Source organism: Varanus komodoensis, unplaced genomic scaffold, assembly GCF_004798865.1.
Source record: "Varanus komodoensis strain SLA01 unplaced genomic scaffold, ASM479886v1 scaffold5, whole genome shotgun sequence".
NCBI lineage: Eukaryota > Metazoa > Chordata > Lepidosauria > Squamata > Varanidae > Varanus > Varanus komodoensis.
In genome coordinates this window covers 48,677,371-48,690,525 of record NW_025336087.1, presented here as the reverse complement: position 1 = coordinate 48,690,525, position 13,155 = coordinate 48,677,371, and the positions used below count along the sequence as shown (strand labels likewise).

General features: G+C 38.2%; 1 protein-coding gene across 1 annotated transcript in view; it reads left to right on the top strand.

Annotated features, from left to right (window-relative positions):
- TMC1 (transmembrane channel like 1) overlaps positions 1-13,155 on the top strand; it is a 133,655-nt gene that overhangs the window by 1,444 nt on the left and 119,056 nt on the right. The gene's annotated exons all lie outside the window — the stretch shown is intronic.

The window sequence follows — 13,155 nt, the reverse complement described above, 5'->3', positions numbered from 1 at the left end:
AACTTTGAAGATTGTCCAATGAGTTAGGCTTGTGTCATTTATTCACTTGATTTTTTTCTTACGAACTCAAGTGGCGTGCATCATTCCCCTCCTCTCAATCTTATCCCCACAACAACCCTATGAGGTAGGTTGGACTGAGCGTCCATGACTGCTCCAAAGTCACCCAGTTGGCTCCATGATCAAGCAGGAACTAGAACCCAGGTCGCCTGAGCCTCAGTCCTGTGCTGTCAATTATTATTAATGGCATTAATGTTAACATCTTGCTGTAATCCTGAGACAGGGACTGTCATGCTACTTACTTTTGTATACTGCTCTGGGAGCCTTTTTGACTGAAGGGCAGGATATAAATGTGCCATGTCTGTGTATGTGTACAATATGGTATGGATAGTTTTTACCAGTGCTTTTTTTGTAAAAAAAAAAAAAAATGCCGGAACTCACGTCGCCGCTGGCAGTAAGCGCTCAGTGCACGACCACATACACCAGTCCCAAGCCAAGCAGCATCCCAAGCCGCAGACACAAAAGCAGCCCGCAGGCACTGTGGTAATGATGTTTGCTGCTGACCTGCTATGCCAAAAATTCAAAATCACTTTGTAAAATCCATTGGAAAAAAAGGTGCCGGAACGCTGTTCCGGTGCGTTCTGTGACAAAAAAAGCCTTGGTTTTTACTGTCTCTTTTTTCTTCCTACATTTTATGCTACTGTTATTCTAGTTGACTTAAGTAGGATAAGAAAATTTATTTTGGAGTTGCTTTTTCTTATCTGGTCTGAAAAGTCCTCCTCACAACTTAATTTCTGTCCCAGGTAATAAGCAGGTTAAATTTTCTTCTGTTAAATCTGTGTATCAGTACTTTGTGGCCCTCTTATTATTCTGGAAAGAGGACAACACTGTTTTGATAGTTGATTTTCCAATTGCTTTTAATTACAATTTTTTTTTCAGAAATTCAGTTTTCATAGTGTCTGAATTTTCACTTTTGTTTTTTTCCTCAATATGGGATGGTCATGGTCACAACACATTAAGTTCTGTTTTTACACAAGAATTGGATATGTAAATAATGATGGTATTACAGCAATCTTTCCAAACAGAATTATTTTTCTTCTGACAAGTTGTTGACTGGGTAATATTTCATCCCAATCAAAAGTTGTTGATTGGTGCCCATAGCTGATCTCTGCTAATATTTTATTCCACCACAATTCCTAATTACTGTGTTCCTTTAAGGGGAAATCAAAGTCATTACATTATGGTCATTATAAGTAATAATCAGGTATATTTTCTTTTTGTGAAGCCTTTTTATAGGTGGCCTGCTAATAGTTGAGTGGAATAGATAAAAATTTGTGCTGTGTGTTGAAAGAGTGAAATACGAATGCCGAACTAATGAAAATGAAATAGTGCTATTTGTTTCTTCTTTTGTGCTTGCTGAACAGCTGTGACCTTTGTCCTACATGGATATCACATGGTACATATATTCACTATGGGGCTTAACTCAGCATTTTACTCTTGTTTAACTGGGATCTTATTTTAGCTGGGTAAGATGAGTTTAATCAGTACTAATATTCTCAGTATTTTAGAGTTTGATTGTAAGGATGCTGTTAGTGCCTAGGACTGCCAAGTTTTGCAATTAAGAGATGTGTTCGGCTTTCAACTTCCTACTTCTGTTAGTAAGCTGGTGCCGCTGTGATGTAAACATGGATAAACCAAACCATTTGGCTCTTTCACTCAGACAGTTGGCGTTTTCACAAAATGGGGTGCCTTTTACTATGACACTGATAAGAGAGAAGCTGTTTCCCCCGAGGTCAACTGTGGTGACTCTGCAAAATCAGAAGTGTAACGCTTATCTCCATGTTAGAATTACATAGCTGTTAGGAAAATCATCTTGAGCTTTAGAGGCTTGGATTCAAGTATCTCAGTGTGTGAACAGAAGGTGCTTGTGCTTTGCAATGGGGAGGTGTTGCTGACTTTCCTCAGTTGCAGCACTCTTCCTTTTTGGAAAGCTTGTACAGCAAAATCTTTGGGCCTCTACATTTTGTGAAACGTACAGTTTGTGACTATGCATGTTTACTCAGAAGTAGCTCCTAAAGTAGTAATCCCTAAAGGGAACTTATTTCCGAGTAAACATACATAGAATTGCTACCCGTGTTCATATTTTCTCCTTCTGTCATGTTACATTTTCCCATGTGATTTACTATATTTTCTTTACCTTGGAATTCTCATTCACCCAAGCTTTTTTCTGATGTTTCACCTGTCTGAAGTGATGCTGCTAGGAAGGGTTTATGTCCTGTGTCTACTTCTGGCTGCCTCTTCTGCTATGGGAGCTCTGGAGGAAATACCTGCAATGCTGACCTTTATATTGGAGCTGATGCATGCAGATGTTCATTGACTGTCCTCCCACATCTAAACATCACCATTTCATTTATTCAGAATTCAAGAAGTGAACAAAGAATATGTGTTTGTTGCTAGCCACAAGGACAAGTGAAGTAAACAAGAAAAGGTATCTTACAAAAGTCATTATAAATCATGTAGCGTAATCCACTTCCTCTAACCTAGTCTCCTGGCCAGATTATGACTTCATTTCTTTCTTCCTGTATGAGCTCACCAACAGAGTTACTGTCTGATAAAACATTTTTCTCCCGTGTGTTGAATGTATGCTGCAAAAGAACATGAAAAGCAATTCCTTGAGATGGTGATGATTCACGATTTGTTTCCTAAAATCAGAGGTTTGTTTGTTTTTAAATAGCTTTCTGGAATTGTATTAATAGAAATGTTATTGAGCTAACAGTTGATACATGGTTTGTGGTTAGTTCTGTCACAAAGATTTGATCATTTGATTAAGATCACATTGCTAATTATTCATTTGTACAAGAATGTCATACAATTTTAGTCTAGAAATATATATGGGGTCATAAGGGTTAAGCAGACAATTTTACAAATATAAACCTTTTAAATGTCCAATTCTCTTTTGCAGTCAATGTTTCTCTTGAGCTGTTGTTTAGTAATTGTATCTGCTACTGCACTGACTCATAAGGTGGAACAGCTGTGTTTTTTATAAAAAATCACTTCTACATACATTTACCTGGAATTAGTGGGGTATTCCATGAAATGGATGGGGTACCTTTTGAAATTAGTAGAAGTTTAGCATGCAAACAGTTGTTCTGGTCAATAATACTATGAATTCTCTTCCCGTACCCACATTTAACTCAGGGCACAATCCATTTTTAGAAAGAAAAAGATTGTAGGACCATTACCTGTCTAAACATGCATAGAATGCTGGGCTGCTGTAAACTGCCCAGACAACTTTGACTGTGGTATAGAAGTGAAATAAATAATATAATTATATCCCACAACAGTTTCTAATCATATTTTAAGCAGGAATACATGTAACTATGCCTGCTAATTTGATCCTATATAAGAGAAACAGTGGCTATTTGGAAAAAAAGCCTTATTTTAGTTTCACATGTTTGTTATAATTTTTAGGGTAACCCAACTCTTCCTAAAGACTTGAGGCACTTAAACCTTCACACACATTCTCTGCTACCCTTACCTCTGTCTTTCCTTCTTTTCTTTCATTGCCTATTCTCCCCCTAAGTCAAGACTGTACATTCTTAGGGAAACATATGTCATCTTATGTTACTCGGAAAGCACCATGTGCATAAGTGGCATTATACATATAACACAAATTAAGGAAAATAGAATAAACAATGTTCCTGGCCTAATTTGATTACCGTATTTTTCGCTCTATAAGACGCACCTGACCATAAGACGCACCTAGTTTTTAGAGGAGGGATCCATGGAAAGCTTCCTGATAATCACAGGCACATTCCCCATCACTTCCCCATGGGCTTCATTAAAAGATGGGTTTCCATTTGAAAACACACACCGACCTGTGATTAACAGCTCTCACCTGTGCTGGAGGAAGGGGGTGGAGCAGGGCGCGCCGAGTGCGTGCTGGCCAGGTGTGGTGCAGCCGGGCCGGCAGCGTGCCAGCGGTGGTCTTCTGGGCGGCGTGGCGGCAGGTCTTCCTGGGCGGTGGGGGTGAGCAGTCCATCTCTCCATGCGGCTGGCGGGTTAAAGGCCATGGCTCCTCCTCCTCCTCCGCACCACTCCCCCTGAGTGGCACAGCTCTCACCTGCGCCGGGGGGCGGGGGCAGAGCAGGGCGCGCCGAGCGCGTGCCGGCCAGGTGGTGCCACGTGGTGCAGGCGGGCCGGCAGCATCCCAGGCATTGGGCACACACACTCTTGCTCTATAAGACACACAGACATTTCCCCTTACTTTTCAGGGGGAAAAAAGCACGTCTTATAGAGCGAAAAATACAGTATATCATATCATTCAGTTATATTTTCCTGAATCCCAGAGGCCAGCCCAGATAGTTGAATCTTAAAATACTGTTGAAATTACTTTTTCTTGCGCTTTGATGAGATTGCAGTGGGAGGCAATTCCATAATTAGGAGACAGTAATCAAAAACAGTTCTTTTCATGTCAGCTAGTGTGTATGCTTATAAAATATAGCTCTGATTTAGCTTTCCTCCAGAAAAGTATTTCTCAAAGTTCATTGAATTATTGGGGCAGTGCTCTTGGAATAAATACACTGAACACCTTGTGTTTTCTCTCATTTCTCTTCAATTTCTGGAAACTTTCTAGCCAGAAAACTACAATTTCTGAAGAACAATAATAAATCATATCAGTGGCATTCAGTAATATGATTTGCCACTATTTTAGCACAAGGTCCCTGTAACATTCGTATTGTCTTAACCAGGGAGTTTAGCATTTCTTCCCTTTTGTCTGCTTAAAATTTTTGTGACTGTAATTGTGATTAAATTTTTAAATGAAATAAGAATGGAAGTATGTCAGAAATAGCTACCTTTTAAAAACTATGATATGTGTTGATGTTGTTTCTGGGGATCTTTTTCCCAGTTAGCTTTTGTAGTTAAGAAATGAAATTTGTAATGATTCTTGTAGGTCTTTGGTTATTATGACATTATTTTTGACATCTCAGTAAATTGCTGTTATACCTTAGCTTGGGGCTGATGGCTGAGGATGTTTAAAAGTGCTTTGCTTTGTAACAGGAACATGAATGACCAAGATCTACCTCCCTCTTATGAGTTAGTGATATCTGTGCTCAGGAGGCAGCTTTGCTTACTGTTTTACGTACCAGCAACTGTTTTCACTGTTAATGAAAAATGCTTATTTTTAAGGAAATTTGTCCTTTCAGCACTGGAAACTACAGTGATGAGAACAGCTTCAAATGTGCACTCAGTTTCCTCCTATGTATGTCTCTAAATCTGTCCATATAAACCTGTTTAGTGATGGTTATAAAGATGGCTTTCTCAGTCGTGGCCCCTAATTTGGGAGGTGTTTGGCTCACTCTGTGACGGCTTTTAAAGGGCTTTATCAACATACTTATTTTCTCTGGCTTTTAACAGAAAAGCTGTATAGTATTCACTGCTTTTACACATTTAAAATCTTATTTTAACTGGCTTATTTTTAAAAATAATTTAAATTTGTGGGTTTTTAAATAATTTGGCACCAAATTATATTGTTTTATAGTTTAAGACACCTTGGAGAGACCATGATTTTGAGAGGTACCTGAGAAATATATTCAGTAAATAAAAGCAAATCCTTTGGATTGTAGGCATTATTTGGTCAGCTATTACGAAAAAGCTTGGAGTCCAATACTATATCTGTTACGAAGAGATATGTCCCATTGAGTTCAGTGGAACTTTCTCTCAGGTTAATATATTTAGGATTGCAGTATTAATTTTGTTAATTGAGATTATTTATTTGATCAAAATATTGATGGATTGCAATATTAATATGCATTCAATACCATTTGTTGTTCACTGGAATTCTGAGTTGGCTGTATATTCCTAGGATAGTCTGTTATCCAGGATACCACCTTATGAATGTTAAAAATGCATGTTTCAAAGAAGCTAAAGGCTTCTAACCAGATAATAGAATCTGGGATTACCCAACATCTGGACATAGCCTTAGGAACCCTTTTCTTTCTCAGAACCATGAAAAAGTATTGTATCATTTACAGTATTTAAGCTTCCACATGACTGTTCAAATTACAGCAAGCGGCTCATTCTAGGCGCCTACATACAGCTGCCCAGAGCACAGTATGACAGATGATGAGAACGTAAAATTACTGAACCAGATCAACCAATTCCCTTCTTATGCTCTAAAGGGACAGTGAACCCAGAGAAGCTTCACTTTATCTGTCATGCCACCATTTGCTATGTCTGAGATTTCTTTGTTCCTCCACTTTGAAAGCTTCACTTTGTAATTTTATGACTGGCATATTTTTGCTTTTTATCCTCTTTATACAAGAAACATAACATTAAATGTCCCTTATAAAAGATCAGAAGCAATAAGATGATGTTAAAGTGGAACACTTAAAGGTAGGGTTGACTCAGGCAGTCTGGTTACATGCTTCATCTTCTCCAGCTGAACTATCTTATTTTAAAATGCATTTTAAGCTGAAGTTGCCCTGTTAACCTCTGCAAAGAAATGCAGTTATGCATCATTTTACTCATCATTGTGGAAACGTTAACTATTTTTGTCCTTTGAAAAGTGTGTACTTGCTTATCAGAATTTGGGAAAGGTGATAGTGACAGTTTTTAGTAACTTTCATATTTAAGACTTTTTCTTTATTTTTCACAAGGTTAATATATAAATGATATAGTGAGAAATAATAATTTCAGCTAATTCCTTTATATGTTTTTGCAATTAATTATCTTTGTACTAGAATCCTCCCTAAATGGTATATAATCTTTGATTTCCTTACTTGAAGCAAAATTATTAATCCAAAAAGGATGAAAGAAGCTGATAGGAAGGAAATTTTACTTTGTCCAGTTAAATGCTTGGCTGCATTTCATTTGATAAATAGCTATGCATTAACAAAGTACCTTAGATTGTTCAGACTGTTTCACATTCATTATTGCAATCAGAATTCAATGGTGACCTGTATGTGACCTGCCACAGAAAGCAAGGCCTTGTTGCTTGAACATATTGGTTTAGAATCATGCTCTTGAGTCTACAGTCTCTAGGTGGAAATTAATCTGAATTATTTCTAATTGACAGGAAGTGGAGAGGGAATCTTCTGTTACCGTTTGGGGAGAGAAGTGGAAGGTAGGCAGGTATGTCTGACTCCTTAATGCAGGGATGGGAAACACATAGCCCATGGGCCATATATCCCCTCCTGGCCTTTTCTTCAGCTTTCACTTTCTCCCAATATGCAGCTACTGCCACTGAATGACTGCTAAATTTTGGTGATGTGGCAGCATAAATAAGCAAATATTCAGTCTAAAACAGGTGCGCAGGCACTATGCACCTTTACTGATTTTGGTACTAACGGGTAATAAGGGATAAACAGGAATTAGGACTGGTACCTTTACATTGAGACCTTATTGTATGATATCCATAAGTGGACCATGGTACAGAAAACATACAACTAGCTCCACTTGTTCAGAATGACCTTTTAAAATGGGAGAGTTCAAAACCAATCTAAAGCAGGCTGGATATGCTCTTGTTCTTCAGTAAAGGAGTTTTTCAGATGCTACTCAGATTCTGATTGGTCATGTCAGTCAATACTTTGCCCTGAAACAGGATGACTTATATCTAAATATCCTTAACTAATACCTGATTATTTTTTCCTTCTGGTTTATTGCTTTTTAGTTGTGTGTATAAGAACTGTTTTGGCAGATGTTGCATTTTCTGATGCTGACATCCTTCCCTGGACAACCATCTATAAGTGTCTACTGCAACACCTTCTCACCCCAAATAGGCTGACCTATTCTCTACATTATGAGGGGAAATTTTATTTACTGTACTGCAGCCTGCTAATGTTTGTTTAGCTGTGGTACAGAGGAGGGTCTTCTCTCTTGTAGACTCCTCTGTATTGAATGATGTCTGTGCTGAAATCAGGTGAGCTCCTAGTGAAGATTATTTCTGCCTTTAACTTAAAACTTATCAATTTGCCCATGTATTTCTGTGACTGCTAGTGCTGTCAACAACTGCATTATTTTAATGAGATATTTTACTGCTGTATTTTTATTGCCATATTGGATGATACTTTACCATGATTTTATCTTGTGAACAACTTTAGGATTTTAAAAAATCAAAAGCAGTATAGCAATTCTCTGGAGTAAATCTAGAAGAGTGTTGATGAAAAATCCACATACCACAGTTTCCAGAATGAGGTACTGGCTCATCACTTGACTGCCTAACATACTTGCTGCACATATGTACACTTGAGGAACAGTACCAAGAATTGTTCTAGGCATGGACAAACCAGTAGATATTTCAATACGAAATCCTGTTCTCAAGTTTTTAAATTATTATTTCTGATTGATATCCCTTTTTTTCTTTTTGCAAGGACCACAAGGCTTTTTTTCATTATTTCCTCCTCTCCATTCTGTCGTCACAACAATCTTGTGAGGTATGTTAGGCTGATAGTTTGTGACTAGTCCCAAGTTACTCAGTGAGTTACACTGCTTTCCAACACTGTAACCATTATACTGCATTGACTTTTACCTTGTAGCCTTGGACCTGGAGAATTAAGAGATTCGCTACTAGCTTACGTATAAACATTGAATGGATGTGAGGGCAAAATGGCTGCAACATCTGTCACCCCATTGATCGTCAGGGTTAGGGTCTGATCTGGCTGGCTAGGTGGGTGACCCCCTTCCTCCCTTGCTGCTCCATGTGTGCTCAGTGAAAGAGGATGACCATCCCAGATAGAAGGAGTATATTGATCTTCAGTCAAGGGTATAAAGATTGAACAGAGTGCCTTCCAGCATGTGCAGAGTACCTTCCATTGCCATGATGTAACCACCACAAATAATTTAGGAAGAGGGATCTTCCAGAGTTTGCAGGCTTGATTCTCATTCCATGAAGGCTTAATTTCTGTACTTTTCATTCTAGAAACGAAGCACCACACATTAAATCAGTACAGATGTCCCTGCTGCATAGTATAGCATAATCTGTTTCCAGAAACAGAACTTGAGGAGCAAGTTTGGCTTTCACAACACGTCTTTTGATGACGTTGGTCCACTATTAATACTTTCCTGATCCTTAGTCATCTAGCAGCTTACTTACTGTTTCATCAGGTAGATTTAATTGCTCAATAATCCAAGGGTCAAAAGCTGCAAAGTACAGTTGGTGTCTCACAATATTCATTGAATGTTAGTGTGCTATTTTTTACCATTACAAAAATGTTTTGCATTCCCCAAGACAATTTCACGCGCAGGCTAAACCTGCATTCTCATTGTTCAGTAATTCCTGCTTTTCTTTTTGCCCTTTGTTTTGACAGATGGAGTTAATTCATTTTTGTGCAAATTACAAATCTTGAAACTGGCAGCATTAATAGTAACACTCTGTTTTTACTAATACAAGATACTGGCATTTGGTTTCTAGTCAGTTCTACAGCATTTTTTCCTGCTATCTTACGCTGTTCTTCTGTTCATTTATTCTATTGTGTTATCTTTTCATCCATGTTCAGGATGTCACATACCACTTTTTTCTTACCATCTTTTCTGTCAGCATCTATAGAGATCAGCTTGCATGTCACATCCAGCCATCCTGGGTTAATTAAGCCTCCAGGAGGCATGATGTGCTAGTCACTATTTTGAATATGCAAGCCCTGGATGGTAGTTACTGTGGTTTGTTGTGTGAATCTGGGAAGCAGGGGTTGTGTAAGGGTTAAACAAACTTTACATAATCCAAGAACAGACCATGGTTTATGGAAGGTTTATTTAACTCTTGCATAAACTGTGCCACCTATGCTTGCATCACATAAAAAACCACAGCAGCTACTAGTGGGGCTCGCATATTTTAAATGGTTCCTATCTTGCACCTTGATGCCCCAGGGGGTAAGTAACTGGTGATAGCTTGGCACAACATACAAGCCATGTCACCATGTTCTTAAAAATCTTTCTAGTCATATGATTAGGAGCATAAAAGCTAAGTATGTTTTAAAATAGATGTTTGATTTTATGAAAAATACAGCACACTCAGCCCTGCATTGGAACAACTAGCTATGCACAGATCATACACATGTTTCTCTCCTATAGAGAAATCTGCAGCTTGCATGATCAGTATATCCATTTTGCATGCTGAGGTCAATTTATGTGACTTTATACTACTAATTCAATATAGCCTGTCCTTGTTCTTAATTTGCATTTACCATTTGCTTATCCCACTATCACACTGAGATTGGTGCAGTGTATAAACTTGTATTCTTATATGAGGGAGGGCAGAAACAGGAAACCACTTAGTGACTTATTTTAGATCAGGGTGGATAGCATGTAACCTCCTAGATGTTTTGCTGTATTGTTCCTATCAGCCCTACCCAGCATAGCCAGTGTTGAGGCATATTGGGATGATATTCCACTTTCTGTTTGTTATATCAGTCCTTCTGCTTTTCTAGGGCTGAGTTGGTTTTCATCATTTCAGCTCTGAAATTGGCAGCTTACTGAATTGAATAAGAAAACTCCATAATTATTTTGGCTGACTGACTGAAAAGAAGGCAAACTTTGCTAAAATATTTTGTTATCTGATTAGAAATGATAGCCCAATGAAATATAACCACATTTAATTAAGGGAACTACATTCATGTTCAACTCTAACAGTTAATGAATGTATTTGAAGCTGCTTTGCTACAGATGCTTGTTTTTCTCTGTGTATCCTTTAGTTATTATGCAATATAGAAATTATATATTTGTAGACTGTGGTTTATCATTGATTTTATCAGTTTTACTCTATTACGTGTGTCAGCTCAATAGCTTTGGCTATAGGGTGATTTGTAATATACATAATAGCAACAGAGATTCTATGATGATCGGTAACACAATTGGACTTGAGATCAGAATAAAAACTATATACTAATTTATAGACTGCACAGAAGACAGAAATAGTCATAAGACTGTCATTCATGTCCTTCTCATTACAGATTATATCAAAAGTAGCCACCATGTAAACATGTGTATTATGTTTTAATTTCTTATATCTTAACTATAAAGCCTGCATAGTATGAAAAGATTGAATATTCTTGCTGAAAATTCACTCAGTTTATTGCTATCTTTCGTTTACTTTCCTCCAAACTCAGAATAGAACCTTCCTTTCTATCTTCTTTGTTCAGGATGCTGGCTGCATATTGTAATGGGTTTTCAGAAATGCAAACTCCCTTTCCTAAGACGTGACCCTGTGCACAATACTACTGTAAGTGCTCTTTAGAGTGAAGAAGCACTACAGAATGCCATTTTCAGAAGGAGCTCTTCCTTTTCACAAGCAGATGATCTTGGGTGAGTCAAGATTAGCTTTCATGTCTGACTAGCATCCTACATCTTCCTTAACAGTCTTTTCCAAGGAGCTTGTACACTGTCTTAATAACCTAGGACTATTCACCAGGCAAACATGGGACACCTTTCTCCTCTTGCTGGCCCTACCATTGCTCTGCCTGAACGCAAGGGAAGTGCTACCTGTTGATGGCAGAAAAGCTGGAGCACATGATGCTCTGCAAAGAGAGAAGGATGAAGGTTGAACCCAGTCCTTGATCATCTCTTCCCTTCAGTGTTCTACAGATCTGTGTGCTTCAGGCGGAAACACATGAAGAGGAGACAGCACCATGTGCTTCTTCTGAAGTCCCCTAGTTTTTCTTACCTTCAGGTGGGAAGGACAGCTGTGATAAATGAGAGGAAAGGCACAGAAGCCTGAGCTTTCTGCTTCCTTTTTACAGCAGTGTGTGTGTGTGTGTGTGTGTGTGTGTGTGTGTGAGAGAGAGAGAGAGAGAGAGAGAGAGAGAGAGAGAGAGAGAGAGAGAGAGATATATATATATATATATATATATATATATATATATCCTGGAATGAGTTGCTTCAGAGCAGTGAACCCTGCTCACTGTTGTTTCATTTTTTAAAAAATAAATGTTAAAGAAGACTCTTATTTTTTTCCAATAGGGTAAATCAAATGGTTTGCTACTGGCCATCTGGCTTAAGCCTATGCTGAAAGACCAATTTCATCTGATTCCACTCTTAACTGCTGCATGGCAGCAGCCATTCCTTCTGGCTAAAAAAGAGGGCGGAATAGGAAGCAGGGCTAGCCTATCAGGACTGCTGGAAAACCTGCTCCTCCAGGTCTTCTCTTCTGCAGCCATTACCCAGAAGCAGTTGGATTTGCTGAGTGACTGGTTAGCTCACCTTCTCTCTGAACCTTTTTCTTTGCAGCTGCTCAGAAGAATTTTTATTTTAGGAACCGGTGGCTGAATTAGTTGTTTTCCTCTTTTCTCTCTTTTCCTTTTGTGCCATGTCTTTTAGCTTGTATACATACAGCTTATGCACTCTAGGAGACTTTCCAGTTTTGTTGGGATCCTCCTCAACTGAGCCACCATCATATAGCTATATTTTGTTTAGATCAGTTTGAAATTATGTAGAGGGTCTTTTTTGGGGAAGGGGTATATATTTTACTCCTATTTAACAGTTTCCTGTTTGCCCAGGGGGAATTTGGAACTTCACCTAATTTGGAAGATCCTTAAACCATATTACACTCAATATAGTAAGAGGGATGTTAGATGGAAAGCATGAAAGTAACCTGAGTAAAACATGAAAAATGTGCATAAATTTATATTACTTAACCAGCTGATTGATCACAAATTCCTAAGAGCCCCTACCTATCTGGAAGTAGACAAATAGTTTAAAGCAGCTGTCTAAGTTGGTCCCAGAGTCAAATCTGGTTATTCATAAACGAATAAGTTTTATGAATGCTGAAAAAGTCACCATAGAGTAGTTTTGAGAATGACAAGCCTACAGTGTTTCTGAGCTCTGATAAGATTGGCTGCCCAGAGAGCATAGTGCTAATAGGTAGCTTTTATACAAATTTAATAAAATAAATAAAAGTGTACAAGGTCAATTTTATCTTGTCTTGCAGTAGGAATGAAAATGTGTTTTAAACTGAATTAGCTGAATAGGGGTAAGACAAATGCATCTCCTGGTTAATGCATGCTATGGCATAGGCTGGCTTCTGTGAAGTCATGTTAAATCTATTGGGAAGAAAATTATCTTATTTGGGAAAAGAGTATATTTTTAACACTTGCTAGTAGTCCAGTCTTTGCCTGTGCCAGCTAGCATACCTTAAAATAGCAGCTATATCTACCATGGGATTTTTAA